This window comes from Scyliorhinus torazame, chromosome 17, assembly GCF_047496885.1.
Source record: "Scyliorhinus torazame isolate Kashiwa2021f chromosome 17, sScyTor2.1, whole genome shotgun sequence".
Taxonomy (NCBI): domain Eukaryota; kingdom Metazoa; phylum Chordata; class Chondrichthyes; order Carcharhiniformes; family Scyliorhinidae; genus Scyliorhinus; species Scyliorhinus torazame.
Window position 1 is genome coordinate 186,677,150 of NC_092723.1, and position 14,806 is coordinate 186,691,955.

The 14,806-nt window shown below is 50.0% G+C and overlaps 1 long non-coding RNA gene across 1 annotated transcript in view; it reads left to right on the forward strand.

Annotated features, from left to right (window-relative positions):
* LOC140393606 (uncharacterized) overlaps window positions 1-539 on the forward strand; it is a 185,380-nt gene extending 184,841 nt beyond the window's left edge. Inside the window, exon 3 of the long non-coding RNA XR_011935692.1 lies at window positions 375-539. This is a non-coding gene — a long non-coding RNA (uncharacterized lncRNA). The remainder of the gene's footprint in view (window positions 1-374) is intronic.
* The last annotated feature ends 14,267 nt before the right edge of the window (window positions 540-14,806 follow it).

Here is a 14,806-nt window from a genome sequence, read left to right on the forward strand (position 1 = left end):
CTCTCCTGGTCGAAATATAACAAGAGCTCAGCAAAACTCCCGTGGAGAGGTCAGACTTGGTTGTGTTCCTGAAAGGTCCAGTAGTATCCTGTCGAATTCGGCCTGGCGTTTCTGCTCGATTACACTTAAAGGGAAAAGTCCTGTTTGTGACAAGCGACCGTGTTGAGATTTTCCTGATGTTATCTAATTGGATACAGCGAATCAAGGTTACTCCAACCTTCTCAATATGTTCTGCATCTTTCATAAGGCATTTTAAGTAATCACACAGCTTACCTGTGTAGTTTATGCTAAACTGTTGCAATAATATTTTGACTATATTCATTTAGCCTAACCTCAAATGTTAGCCAAGGTTTTCATTTCATGATCTTTTACAGAAACCACGATGAAACAGAATGATTCTGTTCAGTGAAACATGCCAGCTTCATTTTCCCATGGACAGATTCGGCAGTGCCAAATGATTGCACGCAATCATGGGACATACAGCACAATGACACGTGCCTCATGGAGGGCCCAGATGCTCCTTCTGGCACATTTATTATTCAAAGGTATCTTCTGATTATTGTCCAAGAATGTTATGAAGAATTATATCTGTATTTCTGCTGTCTGAATCTGTCCTTTTGGCATAAAGTGAGAGGTTAGCATAGAAATATGTGCATGAAAATTGTTCTGTTAAATGCTCTCCTGTCCACAAGTGCCTTACTCCATGAAAGGATCCTTTTTTCCTCTTTATTCCTAGTAACAATCAAGTTTGCTAGTGACAAAGGAACGAGTGAGGGTTTCAGCAACAGCTGGGCTGAGGTAAGAGGGCTGATGTTATGAAAAGGCCAATGGCCAGAAACTCAGCTCTGCATGAGGCAGGACATCAAGTTCACAACCCGTTCAATCCCAACCCGACAGGCTGCCCTGTTGAGAGTGGTGCCATCTGTGACAAGGGTGCAGACGATGTGGTGAAGACCAATGACAATGGGCGGGATTCTCCATTTCTGAGACTAGGTCTGGAGGAAGTGTCTAGCCTTGCGACGGAAAGGTCGGTGGCGTCCCTGCACTGATGCTCTGCCCGGTGGGGGGCTAGCAGCCACACCACGTAAAACCCCCTGCGTTCCCTGCAGATACGGCGGAGAATTGCCGGGTCTGTAGCCGTGCATGTGCACGGCGGCGATCTTCAGCGGTCGCGCCGTAAAACATGGCGGCGGTAGGGCGTGGAACTGGCCTGCCAGGTAGTGCCCCCCCGTGACCCCGCTCGCCACCCCCGGACCACTCGCCACCAGTCCCCCCAGCCGCTGACGAAGCCCCCCCCGGGCAGCCGAACGGCTCCCGCCCCCGACTGTGGCGGCGCTGTATAACGTCCGCAGCCGCCATGCGACGTGAATGAAGCCTCAGACCACAAGTGATCCACGCCGTCGGGAATTCGGCCCATTGGAGGCGGAGCATCGGGGGAGGGCCTCAGGTGACGTCCTGGCGGCGTACTCAGCGATGACGCTGCTTTGGAGCCGGAGAATCCGAAAACAGGCACCGCCCCCGACTTTGGCGTCAAAAGTGATTCTCCGCCCAATCGGCAAATGCGATTTCAGCGTCGGCAGTCGGAGAATCCCACCCTAAGCGTTGACGCCAACCCAGAATCCGTGGACTTTTATGACAGAAAAACCGGTGCCACATCTGGACTGATGCCCACCCCAGTCCAACGCCGGCATCTCCACATCTGTGGATGGAGGAAGAGATGAATTTATATTGGACCATTAATGACTGGAGGATACTCCCAAGCATGTTACAGTCAATAAATCTCTTTTGAAGTGGAGTCACTGTTGTAATGTTAGAAACAAGGCAGCCAATTTCTGCACAGCAAGCTCCCACAAACTGCAATGGAACAATGACCAGATATTCTGGGGCTTTTCGTGGTAGTGAGTTAGTGATAAATAGTGGCGTAGGCACTGGAGATGACTCCCTTGCATTTCTTTAAAATAGTGCCATTGCATCTTTCACATCCAGCTGAGAGGGCAGGGAGAGTCTTGGGTTAACATCTCACCCAAAAGACAGCCCCTGTGACAGTGCGGCACTCCCTCAGTACGGCACAGGACCGTCAGCCTGGAGTTTTGTGCTGAAACCCTGATGCAGGACGTGAACTCTAAGGGGGGCTATTGAGTGCCAAACAGCTGATGTTTTTAAGAAGTTGAGTGTCGATGAGGAAGGGGAAATGGCTGATGATAGATGCTTGACGCACACCAGGAACACAAATGATGGCGGTAATCAGAAGAGGAATAATTGCAGGAGATGCTGCCGTTGAATTGAATGAAGTAAGACCCTTGCTGTGCAGCTGGGCGTCCCAAGGAAGTTCACATCAATGTGTAACTGAGTTTTGAACACTAATTGTTAAGGTTCTCGAAACAGAAGTGAAACTGATGACTATTTTTTGTGAATTGGTTGAAGGGGTAATTCTTGGAACAGAAAACATCCATTTCCCATCGCTTGAATAAGTAAATGTGTGTTCATTTAACCCGTCATCTGGAGGGGGGGGGTGGTAGTGTAGTGGTATTGTCATACCAGTAATTCATAATAATAATCTCAGAATAATCTTTATTATTGCCACAAATAGGCTTACATTGACACGGCAATGAAGTTACTGTGAAAATCTCCTAGTTGCCACACTCCAGTGCCTGTTCAGGTACACAGAGGGAGAATTCAAAATGTCCAATTCACCTAAGAGCACGTCTTTTGGGACTGTGGGAAGAAACCGGAGCACCCGGAGGAAACCCACACAGACACGGAGAGAATGTGAAGACTCCGCACAGACAGTGACCCAAGCTGGGAATCAAACCTGGGACCCTGGATCTGTGAAGCAACAATGCTTCCCACTGTACTGCCGTACCGCCAAAAGCCCAGGCTAAATGTCCTGGGTACAAGGGTTCAAATTCCACCCACAGCAGTTGGTGCAATTAAAAGTTAATTCATAAATCTGGAATATAAAGCTGGCCTAAGTAAGGTCACTGTGACGTTATCATTGATTATCGTGAAGAAACGTTTGGTTCATTGATGTGCTTTAGCGGAAAGAAATCTGCCATCCTTACCCGGTCTGGCCTACACGTGACTCCAGACCCACAGCAATGTGGTCAAGTCTTCACTGCCCTCTGAAATGGCCTTGAAAATCGTTCAGTTCCAGGGCAAAGGGTGATGGGAAATAAATGTTGGTCTTGCCATCAATGTCCACATCCAATTTAAGAATGAAGAAAAAAAATCTGACTGCAGCACCCCCTTCAGTATTGTACATAACTAAATTTAAGACCCAGGCTGGGGCTTCACCTCCTGACTTAACCAAGAATATCGGCAATTGAACCAAGTTACCATTGTCCCTTTGGACCATCTTGTGCTGGATTCTCCTAGAGTACACCGCTTTGGAGAGGGCGGAGCATCGCAAAAGCGACGCCGTCCCCAATTTGGTCGGGAACTCGGATTGTCCGGCAGGCCGCTGAACCGATTTCGACGTCGGCGACCGTAGATTTCAGCCCATTATTTTTCTTGGCCAATCTGTATGCTCCTTCCTTGGATCGGATACTATTTCTAATTTCCTTTGTAAACCATGGATTGGTCCTCTTACCCCCTTTGCTTTTGTGCCAGACAGGAAGGAACAGTTGCTGTAGTTCCTCCACGCATTCCTTGAATGTTTGCCAATCTCTATCCACTGTCATCCCTTTAAGTAACTCTCCCCAATCTATCAAGGCCAACTCACACCTCATATCTTCATAGTTCCCTTTATTAAGAACCCTAGCCTCCGGGTGCGGCACAGTAGCACAGGGGTTAGCACAGTTGCTTCACAGCTCCAGGGTCCCAGGTTCGATTCCCAGGTTACTATTAAGTTATTGTGCTGGTAGGGCCAGCTGGTTTTCAAACAGTCATTGGCTTCAACAGTCACAGGTGTGGAGTTTTACGCTCGTCGAAGAGACCGGACAGGTCACTCTCAATCTTGTTTTTTGACTTGAACATTTTATCATTGAATGGCCTCATCAGCTTCTCTTCAATAACCAGGCTTCTCAGGCCTTGGTGCTGTTTTTGTCTACATTCATAGTTGCTATTCACTGGGTCACTGTCTGTGCGGAGTCTGCACGTTCTCCCCATGTCTGTGTGGGTTTCCTCTGGGTGCTCCGGTTTCCTCCCACATTCCAAAGATGTGCAGGTTAGGTGGATTAGCCATGCTAAATTGCCCTTCGTGTCCAAAAAGGTGGGTCGAGGTAACTGTTAGGGGGATAGGGTGGAGGTGTGGGCTTACGTAGGGTGCTCTTTCCAAGGGCTAGTGCAGACTTGATGGGCCGAATGGCCTCCTTTTGCACTGTAAATTCTATGAAACCAGCCTTGGACACACACATACCCCTGTCACAGCTTCCAAAGTCAACCTTCTTGAAAGTGAATCCTCGTGGAGTCCCTGGTCATGCACTCTGATCCTGCGCAGACCAATGGGCAGATGTGTTTGGGGACATCTTCAATCTCTCCCTTCTCCATTCCGAGCTTCCCACCTACATCAAGAAGACCACCCTCATACCAGTGCCAAAGAAGAACCGAACGGTGTCCTTGACATCTATCAGTATGAAGTGCTTTGAGAGGGTGGTCAAGAGACACATTAACTCCATTCTTCCAGAATGCCTCGATCCACTGCAATTCGCACAGCGCAACAACCGGTCCTCAGCAGACACTATATCCCAGGCCCAAAAGGTAATGTTCTTGTCGGATGGCCTGATTTATATCACAAGAACACTTGAAATGAAAATGAAATTAAAATCGCTTATTGTCACAAGTACGCTTCAAATGAAGTTACTGTGAAAAGCCCCTAGTTGCCACATTCCGGCACCTGTTCGGGGAGGCTGGTATGGGAATTGAACCGTGCTGCTGGCCTGCCTTGGTCTGCTTTAAACGATTTATTAACATTAACTGTGGGTCAACTATATACAAAACAACAGATGAATAACAGTATGAACATGCACAAGCAACCTCTCTCTTCCAGTTCTTCAGTCAGTCTGTGGTCACCTGACTCTAACATTCACTTATATACTAATGAGACTCCTAGTGGTCAGTCATTGAATTACAACACTACCATGATATCACCACACTACACTCATCCTTGGAGTATCTCAAAGACAAGGGGCGGGATTCTCCCCTATCCGGCGGGGCGGGGGGTTCCGGCGTAATGGAGTGGCGGGAACCGCTCCGGCGTCGGGCCGCACCAAAGGTGCGGAATTCTCCGCACCTTTAGTGGCCAAGCCCTCACCTTGAGGGGCTAGGCCCACGCTGGAGTGGTTTCCGCTCCGCCGGCTGGCGGGAAAGGCCTTTGGCGCCACGCCAGCCGGCACCGAAAGGTCTTCGCCGGGCGACGCATGCGTGGGAGTGTCAGCGGCCGCTCACGGCATCCCCGCGCATGCGCAGGGGAGGGGGTCTCTTCTGCCTCCGCCATAGTGAAGGCCATGGCGAAGGCGGAAGAAAAAGAGTGCCCCCACGGCACAGGCCCGCCTGCGGATCAGTGGGCCCCGATCGCGGGCCGGCACCCGCCGGGGCCAGATCACCCTGCACCCCCCCCCCAGGATCCCGGAGCCCGCCCGCGCCGTCTGCTCCCGCCGTTCAAAAGGAGGTTTAATCCACACCGGTGGGCGAGGGTTGACAGCGGCGAGACTTCGGCCCATCGCGGGCCGGAGAATCGCCGGGGGTGGGCCTGCCGACTGGCGCGATTCCCTCTGACCAGCGCGGCGCGATTCCCGCCCCCGCCAAATTTCTGGTGGTGGAGAATTCGTGACACGGCGGGGGCGGGATTCACACCAGCCCCTGGCGATTCTCCGACCCGGTGGCGGGTCGGAGAATCGCGCACAAGGACTCCTACTTCAGACTCCTATTTAATGACTACAGCTCCGCCTTCAACACCATAATCCCAGCCAAACTCATATCAAAGGTCAAAAACCTAGGATTTAGCTCCTCCCTTGGCAACTGGATCCTCGACTTCCTGACTCATAGACCACAATCAGTAAGAATAAACAACAACATCTTTTCCATGATAGTCCTCAATACCGGGATCCCGTAAGGCTGCGAACTTAGCCCCCTCCTATACTCCCTGTACACACACGACAGCGTGGCAAAATCTGGCTCCAATTCCACCTACAAGATTGCTGATGACACGACCAGGCTGGCAGTGCCAAGGTGCCCAGGAGGCACCAGCAGTGCCAGAATACCGCCCTTCCCAGAGGCCAACCACCAAGGGGCCTCTGATTGCCTTGGGAGATCTCTCCCCCCCCTCCAAATGCTGTTCCACCTGGTCCCCGTTAGTGGGGGGCCAGTGCTAAACGGCGCACGGCTGGCGCCTCCTCGACGAGGCCGGTAGATCCCGGGAGCCGGTTAGATCTGGCGTTGGCAGAATTAAGTGGGTGGAGCCACATTCCAGTCCCACATTAACCCTTGCTCTGCTGAGCACCTTACATTATAATACATGCAGACACATATCATCATAGTGACACCTTTATCAAATGCCTTCTGGAAATCCAAGTACAGTACATCCAATGGTTCCTCTTTATCCACGGTACATATGACTCCTTCACAGAACTCGAATAAATTGGTGAAACATCATTTCCCTTTCACAAAACCATGTTGATTCTTCCTGATTACCTTGAGTTTTACTAAGAACCCCACTATCACCTCCTTCATGATCGATTCCCGTACCTTCCCCACCACAGACACCAAGCTAACCGGTTGATAGTTTCCTGTTTTCTGCCTCCCTCCATCATAGAGTGCCAAGACGGGAGGCTAAATACTGGCTCCCTGGGAGGTGACACCAAATTCATGCCCCAGACAGCCACTGCCAATCCTTAAGGTGGCACCTCAGCAATCCTAGCAATCTGCTGGAAAATAAATTGTTGGATAACTGCGAGACCCTGCAAACTCCTTTCTACAACCATGATTTTTCATTGAGGAATGTCCCTTTAGAACTATTATGGTCTTGATTCTTATGTATTTTTATTTCTATAATGGGATCTTTGAGATGTTGGTGATATCCTGCGTTGGTGCAGAAGGTCTTTTATCCGTGGAAGGGACATATTGGGGATACTTTGGTGCCTTAGGTGTACAATGAGATGGGGGGAGTGGTGTCATGGTGCACGCCCAATTAAGTAGTGAAAATTCTATTCTTCTGTGGCCTATGTAATGGTAAAGTAACTAACTAATGTCTTTGGTGAGTTAATTGTAAAAAATTATAAAATCGAATAAAAATATATATATTTAAAAATCATGAGTGTTCTGTGAGCATCCCGATCAAACGATTCAACTGAGGTCTTACATGGCACTCCGCCCTCTTCTGAATTGGCACATTTGGCTATCCAAAGCCCCTCTCCTGGCTGACCACTCACTCACACCTGGTGACTCGGACACAGATGTCGATGTCATCCACTGAAATCGGCACATGTGTGATCTGAACTAGTGATTTTGGGTGTAAAATCAAATGGTGGTCTAGCGTCAAGATCATCTCCTTGTGTTCCTCCACTTTTGGACCACTTTTTGACTATTGGGTAGGAGAAAAGCACAAGGGTACGGCTGTGATTCAGGGGTCAGTAAGAGATGAATTGCTTTCCGCATCTGCAGCTTGTAAATCAGAAGAGAATGCGGATGAAGGAGTGTTGAGATGTGAGGAGGAGAATTCTGTCCAGTTAGAAGGTTTCACCCCTGTCACGACCCATGATGTCAGTATTGGCAGTTCCAATAATGGCCAGCACAGTCCCCTCCATGGGAGGTTAGGACCCCAGGCCCGCCCATTCCCGTCCCTGTCCAGTTAACTCCTGCCACCACTGGTTGTGTGACACTTTCTCCTGCAAGAGAGAGGCAAGAGTGTCATTGATGTGTTTAGGTGATGTGGCCACCATGGTTGAATAGTTAGCCGTGTGCAAGCTGTGAATTGTGGGCATAAGTCCGGCAGCTGTGCTAGGTGTGTAAGTGTGCCCTGAAACACGTGAATGTCAGATAATCTGGAGAGAGGTCGTTGGAAGGTGGGTGATGGGGCTGTGGTGAGTTGAACAGTGTGTTAGTCTGGTGGTGTGGTTTTCATGATACAACCCTTGAAGAGGAATTCACAACCTTGACCACTCATGTGAGGCCCTTGAATATCTTGAGGCACACGTCCAGGTCCTCGGGGATTGACTCCTGGCAGTGACCTCCAATGGCTGCCTGCTACCACTATCTTCTGAAGATGTGTCTGGACAGCTTGCTAGCCCCTGGTAGACACGGGACACCTCTCCTGCTTTCCACTTTCTCCAACAACCACTCTCCAGTGCAGGGTGTGTCAAGCTTGGAGCTCATCCTCTCTCCCATGCTGTGTCATGTTCCAATGTTTCTCAGGTCAGCCTGTCGCAGCCACAAGGCACCTTCCCTTTAAAAGTTCTGGGCCAGCTTTAATCAGTGCAAGCTCACCCAACATGATTCTGGCCACTCACAATAATGCCCCCCCCACCCCCGCCAATTAGCAGGTGGTTTGAGTTGGTTGGATGCCAAAATCATTGAAATGAGCAGGCAGCACGAATGGTCGATTTATGGAAGGGCAGAGGGTTACAGCACAGAAGGAGGCTATTCGGCCCGCCGTGTCTGTTCTATTGTGGTATGGGAGCTACTCAGCTAGTCCCACTTTCCACCTCTTCCCCAAAGCCCTTGGAATTTCCTCCCACCCGATCACAGCCGAATTCTCTTTGGGACGCTCCATGACTGAACCCTGCCTCCACCACCCCCTCAGGCAGATCCGAACCACTCGCTGTGTGGAAAGGTTCCCCGTCATGTTGGCCTTGCTGCCATGAGGTTAGCAAGCAGCCTGCATCGGAACAGACAGACGGCGGTTCCACATGCCTTTTGGTCTCAATTTTTAGTTATTGATATTTAACCCCCGCACTGTTTCTGGCTTGTTTTGTGTCCATTAAAAAATCCAACAATAAGCTGTTTCTCTGGGCTGACGTCGCTTAATCTTTCATCAAAACACAAACCACGATGTGGCCCTGCTACACAATATCAGGAACAACCATTTACCCTTGGCAGGTGAAAATGATGGACAGCGTTTCTAAACCTATATCACTGTTCGTAGAATTAGTTGCAGATTATTCCTGGATAAGCCCGTAGTAAACATCACAATGGAATGGAAATCTATTCTCTGACTGTCATCTGCTGATGATTTGAGATGGTGGATTAATCCAGAATACAAGTTCTGCCGTTATTTTCAACAGGGTTGAAAAGTGGAGCGGTGTAAATGTTATCATGAATGGTGGATAAATATCGAGCACCAGTTGGTTAGAGGCTGGAACCGAACCTCGGTGCTCAGATAACGTTGCTGAACTGTTTCAACTCTTCTTTGATGGCTTCTGATCTCATCACCCGCTACATTAACGCCATTCCTCCAATGTAGCTATCTATACATTTTTCTAAATTGAATTCTATCAGGATCTGCCAGCTTATTTTGTTTCTCCGGAGGCAGGCAGTTCATTCTATTTTTGCCAATATGTGACATGTTCCGGAATGCAGACTGCAGGAACACCCAACTTTGATCCATGAGTCACACGCAAACTCTGACAATCTAACCTTCAGGCCCAGGCTATTCACTTCCATTTTCATTTAATTCTTATTTATTGGTCCGTCCTTTTTGAATCTTGCGCATCTGGAAAGGACTTTTCTGAGACTTGCTATCTCCGTGTGGGTTACATCCTTAATCAAAACACCTAGATTTGCTTTAATCAGCAACATCGCAAGAATTAGTTTTACGGATTTAAAAATCTGATGTGGTCTCTGAACTTGGCGGTGTTGTGTTCTGCTGCTTCGGATAACACGGGCTGCTACTTGATGCAGTCTTAACTAAAGGATGCTCCAGACTCTGAAATGAGTTCAACGTGTTTATTGAACTATGAACACAGTTCTCAAATGAGTTCGACTCTCTTCTAATCTAACTGTAGTAACTCAGTCTAACTGGAGCAGCTTGCTCTAAGCCACGTGCTGGGGTGTGATGCTGCTGATCAACCCTGTCCAACTCTCTAGATGTCTGTCTGTGGAAAGAGGCAGGGTGTGAGTGCCTCATCCCTTTTATAGTGTTTATGTCATGCCCCCCTTGTGGTGATGCCTCCTCTGAGTGTCCTGACTGCCCATTGGTTGTGTCCTATTCTGAGTGTTCATTGGTTGCATGTTTGCATATCATGACATCTCCCCCTTTTTTAAAGTTTTTTTTTAGATGTATATACATGGGAATGTGTCGGTCTAATGTGACTGACAGAGGAATACAGAACAGAACAAACAAAACAAATGCTCATAAGTCCAGTCTCTGAGGCTTACGTCTGATCCTCGTCGACCGCCGGAGAGGTGGTGGAGGGGATGACGGTGTCTTGACAGGCGAGTGGGAGGCACGACTGGTGGCCTCGTGGTTCGAGGTGTCTGGAGGTGGCAATTCGACATGTGGAAATGGAGGGGAAAGCGGTTGTGGGCAAGCAACTTTTCGCAGGGCCCTTCGATTCCTTCGCACAATGGAGCCATCAGCCATACGTATGACATAGGATCTGGGCGCGGTCTGTCGAACAACGACAGCCGGAGCAGATCACCCACCATCCGGTATCTTGATCCTGACCGTGCCTGCTGGGGATAGCACGTCCAGATCGGTGGCATGTGCTTCATAGCCCTGCTTCTGGCTGTCGCGAAGCTGCTGCATCTTCTCAGCACCGGGAGGTGATCAAGGTTGGGCAGGTGTATGGCTGGAAGCGTTGACCGCAGGTCCCTGTTCATCAGCAGTTGAGTTGGCGACATGCCAGTGGACAAGGGAGTTGCCCGGTATGCAAGTAGTGCTAGGTGTATGTCGGAAGGGGAGTCAGCGGCCTTGCGGGTGAGCTGCTTAACGATGGGCACCCCTTTCTCGACTTTGCCATTGGACTGCGGATAGTGCGGACTGGAGGTGACATGCCTGAAATTGTAGCTCTTGGCAAACGTGGACCATTCTCGACTGTGGAAGCACAGGCCACTGTGCTCATGACGGTGTTCGGGATGCCATGCCGTGAGAATGTCTCTTTACCGCTTTGATGACGGTCCGTGAGGTGAGGTCTGGCAGCTTCAGCACCTCAGGATAGTTCGAAAAGTAATCGATGATTAAGATGTAGTCGCGACCATTCGCGTGGAATTGGTCAATGCCAACCTTGGACCATGGAGAGGTCTCTAGGTCATGTGGTTGGAGTGTCTCCTTGCCCTGCACTGGTTGGAACCTCTGACAGGTTTCGCAGTTCAGGACCATGTCCGTGATGTCCTGGTTGATGCCGGGCCAGTAGACAGCTTGCCGGGTCCTGCGTCTGCACTTTTCTACGCCCAGGTGTCCCTCATGAATCTGCCACAGCACCATGCTCTGGAGACGTAGCGGGATGACTATCCTGTCCAGCTTGAGCAGGATGCCGTCGATCAGCATCAGGTTGTCCTTGACGTTGTAGAATTGAGGGCATTGCCCTTTCTGCCAGCCATTGCTGAGGTTGTGGATGACTCGCTGCAACAGGGGGTCTTTGGCCGTCTCTTCTCGGATGAGAATGATCTTCTCAGCTGTTGCCGGGAGAGTGCTTGCACACAGTTGTACCTGCAATTCAATGTGCTGGATGATCTCCAGTGGTTCACTGGGTGAGTTGACGGAGCGGGACAATGCATCGGCGATGATGAGCTCCTTGCCAGGTGTGTACGCCAGATTGAAATCATATCTCCGGAGTTTGAGCAGAATTCTCTGCAAACGAGGCGTCATGTCGTTCAGGTCCTTTTGGATGATGTGGACCAGAGGTCTGTGATCCGTCTCAACAGTAAATGTTGGCAAGCCGTGGACATAATCATGAAATTTGAGGATGCCGGCGAGAAGACCGAAACACTCCTTCTCAATCTGGGCATATCTGGTCTCAGTGGGTGTCATTGCCCGTGACACGTATGCTACTGGTACCCAGGATAACGTGTTGTCTCTTTGAAGCAACATCGCCCCCATGCCATCCTGACTCGCATCTGTGGATATCTTGGTCTCTCGGTCTGGGTGAAAGAATGCAAGGACGGGTGCAGTGGTGAGCTTGGCTTTCAGCTCCAGCCACTCCGTTCGGTGCTCCGCCTTCCACTCAAAGGCGGTTGATTTTTTCACCAGGTTGCGTAGGGCCGTGGTGTGTGTGGCCAAATTCGGGATGAACTTGCCAAGGAAATTGACCATTCCCAGGAAGCGCAGTACTGCCTTCTTGTCCTTGGGGACTTTCATTGCCGCGCTGGCTTTAATTCTGTCTGTGTCCAGGCGCACACCGTGTTGCGAAATCTGATCGCCCAGGAACTTCAGCGTGGATGTCCCAAAACAGCACTTGGACCTGTTTAGCTTGGGGCCATGTTCATGTATGCGTCGGAATACTTTCTTGAGTCAGGACACATGTTCCTCTAGGCTTGTGGACCAGATTACGATATCGTCAACGTAGACACGAACCCCTTCTATTACCTCCATCATCTGTTCCATGATGCGATGGAAAATCTCTGATGCCGAGATGATGCCAAATGGCATTCGGTTGTAGCAGAATCTGCGTCCAATTCTGTGAAGAAGTTCGCGTGTATCATCTCACTCGTGATTTCTTCCCTCTTCGGGATGGGGTAATGTTCCCGCATAATGTTTTTGTTTAGATCCTTGGGGTCAATGCAGATGCGTAGGTCCCCCAAAGGATTCTTTACGCACACCATCGAGCTGACCCAGTCGGTTGGTTCAGTGACCTTGGAGATGATGGCTTTTTGTTGTAGACTCGTGAGCTCTGCCTTCAGGCGCTCTCTCAGTGGAGCAGGGACACATCGTGGTGCGGGGACCACTGGCTTGGCATCAGGCCGCAGTAGAATCTTGTACTCGTACGGCAGCGTGCCCTTCCCGCTAAATACATCTGGGTACTGGGTTAGGATGTCGTCGATGCTGGCTTGAAGATCCGAATGGGACGACGTTGTGGTGTGGACCCTTTGAATGAGGTTCAGTTGCTTGCAGGCGTGCCCACGTAGCAGAGACGCCCTGTCTGGTTTAACAGTCTCGAAGCGTAAGCTTGTATGTGTCGGCTGGACACCTGCAGATGTCAGGACCCCAGTGCCTTGATTGTGTTTCCATTGTAGTCCAGGAGTTTGCAGGCAGCTGGAAGGATTGTGGGAGGCTTCTTGATTCTCTTGAAGTCCACCTGCGAAATCAGGTTGGTGGATGCACCCGTGTCCAGCTTGAACTGGATGGGGCAGTGGTTGACCTTCATCACTGCTCGCCATTCGTCCTCGGAATCCACGGCCAGGATTGATTGGACTCGCGATGTGTCCGGTGTGGCGTATTCGCACTTCGTAATAATGCCCACTCGGTAAATGTTGTCCAGGTATTCAACATCTGGGTCCGTCGCACTGCCTGGATCAGAGTCATGCATTCGGTATTACACACTGCTGATGCGCCGCTGTCGGAATTGGGAGCGCTGGCTCCTGACTGGTGGCGCAGATCTGCACAGGGCTGCATAGTGGTTTGGTTTCCCACAGTTTAAACAGTGTTTGCCTCTTGCAGGGCAGGTGTTTAAAAAATGGGCAGTGCCGCAATTTGCACACATCATGATGTCGGCATCATGACGCTCAGTGCGTCGTTGCGCATGCGCAGTGCGTTTCTCGGACTTCTGCACCTGCACAGTGCGGTTTTTGGCCGCTTCATGTTCCTGCTTTGCTCATGCGTCGGGCCCCGGGAAGAGCGCGCGAAATGGCCGCTTTCGTCAATGTGGAGGCGCTGCATCCGGGAGATGGCCTGAACACTCCCCACCTCGTGGGGGGCTTGTTTTTCACTTTCTGCCGTTTTCTACTGTGAATAGCGATTTTGAGGGTGCTCATGCACAGTACACGTTTCAATCATGACTGGCAGGGTCATGTGCTTGATTTTCAACAATTGCTCTCACAGAGGATCAGAGTGGGCTCCAAAAACGATTTGTTCTCTGATCATGGAGTCAGTGATATCACCGAAGTAGCAGGATTGCGTTAGCAGTCTATCTAAGATTAGTTAGATAGGAGTTGAAGGATTCGTTTTTACCTTGCATCCTCTGCTTGAAGTTGTAACGCTCGAAGATTTTGTTGGTGTCCACCTCGCAGTCGCTGTCGAATTTGTCCAGGATGGTTTGGTACTTTGTTTTGTCCTGCCCTTCGGAAAAGTGAAAGGAGTTGAAGGCCTCCATCGCATGGTCACCTGCAGTGGTCACATCGGTCGCGCCATTGAGGTCGGATGCTTCCACGTATAGTTGGAATTTCTGCTTGAATGATCGCCAGTTGGCACTAAGATTGCCGGTGGACTTGAGCTGATGAGGAGCCTGAATCTTGCCCATTGTGCCTGTATTCAGTAGCTGGTGTCACGGACCTTGCTGAGTTGAACTAAATAGATTGAACAGTCACTCCTGGTATCATGTTGTGTTATGCTGCTTCGGATAACACAGGCTGCTACTTGATGCAGTCTTAACTAAAGGATGCTCCAGATTCTGAAATGAGTTCAACGTGTTTATTGAACTATGAACACAGTTCTCAAATGAGTTTGACTCTCTGCTAATCTAACTGTAGTAACTCAGTCTAACTGTGCCAGCTTGCACTAAGCCACTTGCTGGGGTGTGATGCTGCTGATCAACCCTGTCCAGCTCTCTAGATGTCTGTCTGTGGAAAGAGGCAGGGTGTGAGTGCCTCGTCCCTTTTATAGTGTTTATGTCATGCCCCCTTGTGGCGATGCCACCTCTGAGTGTCCTGACTGCCCATTGGTTGTGTCCTATTCTGAGTGTTCATTGGTTGCATGTTTGCATATCATGACAGGCGG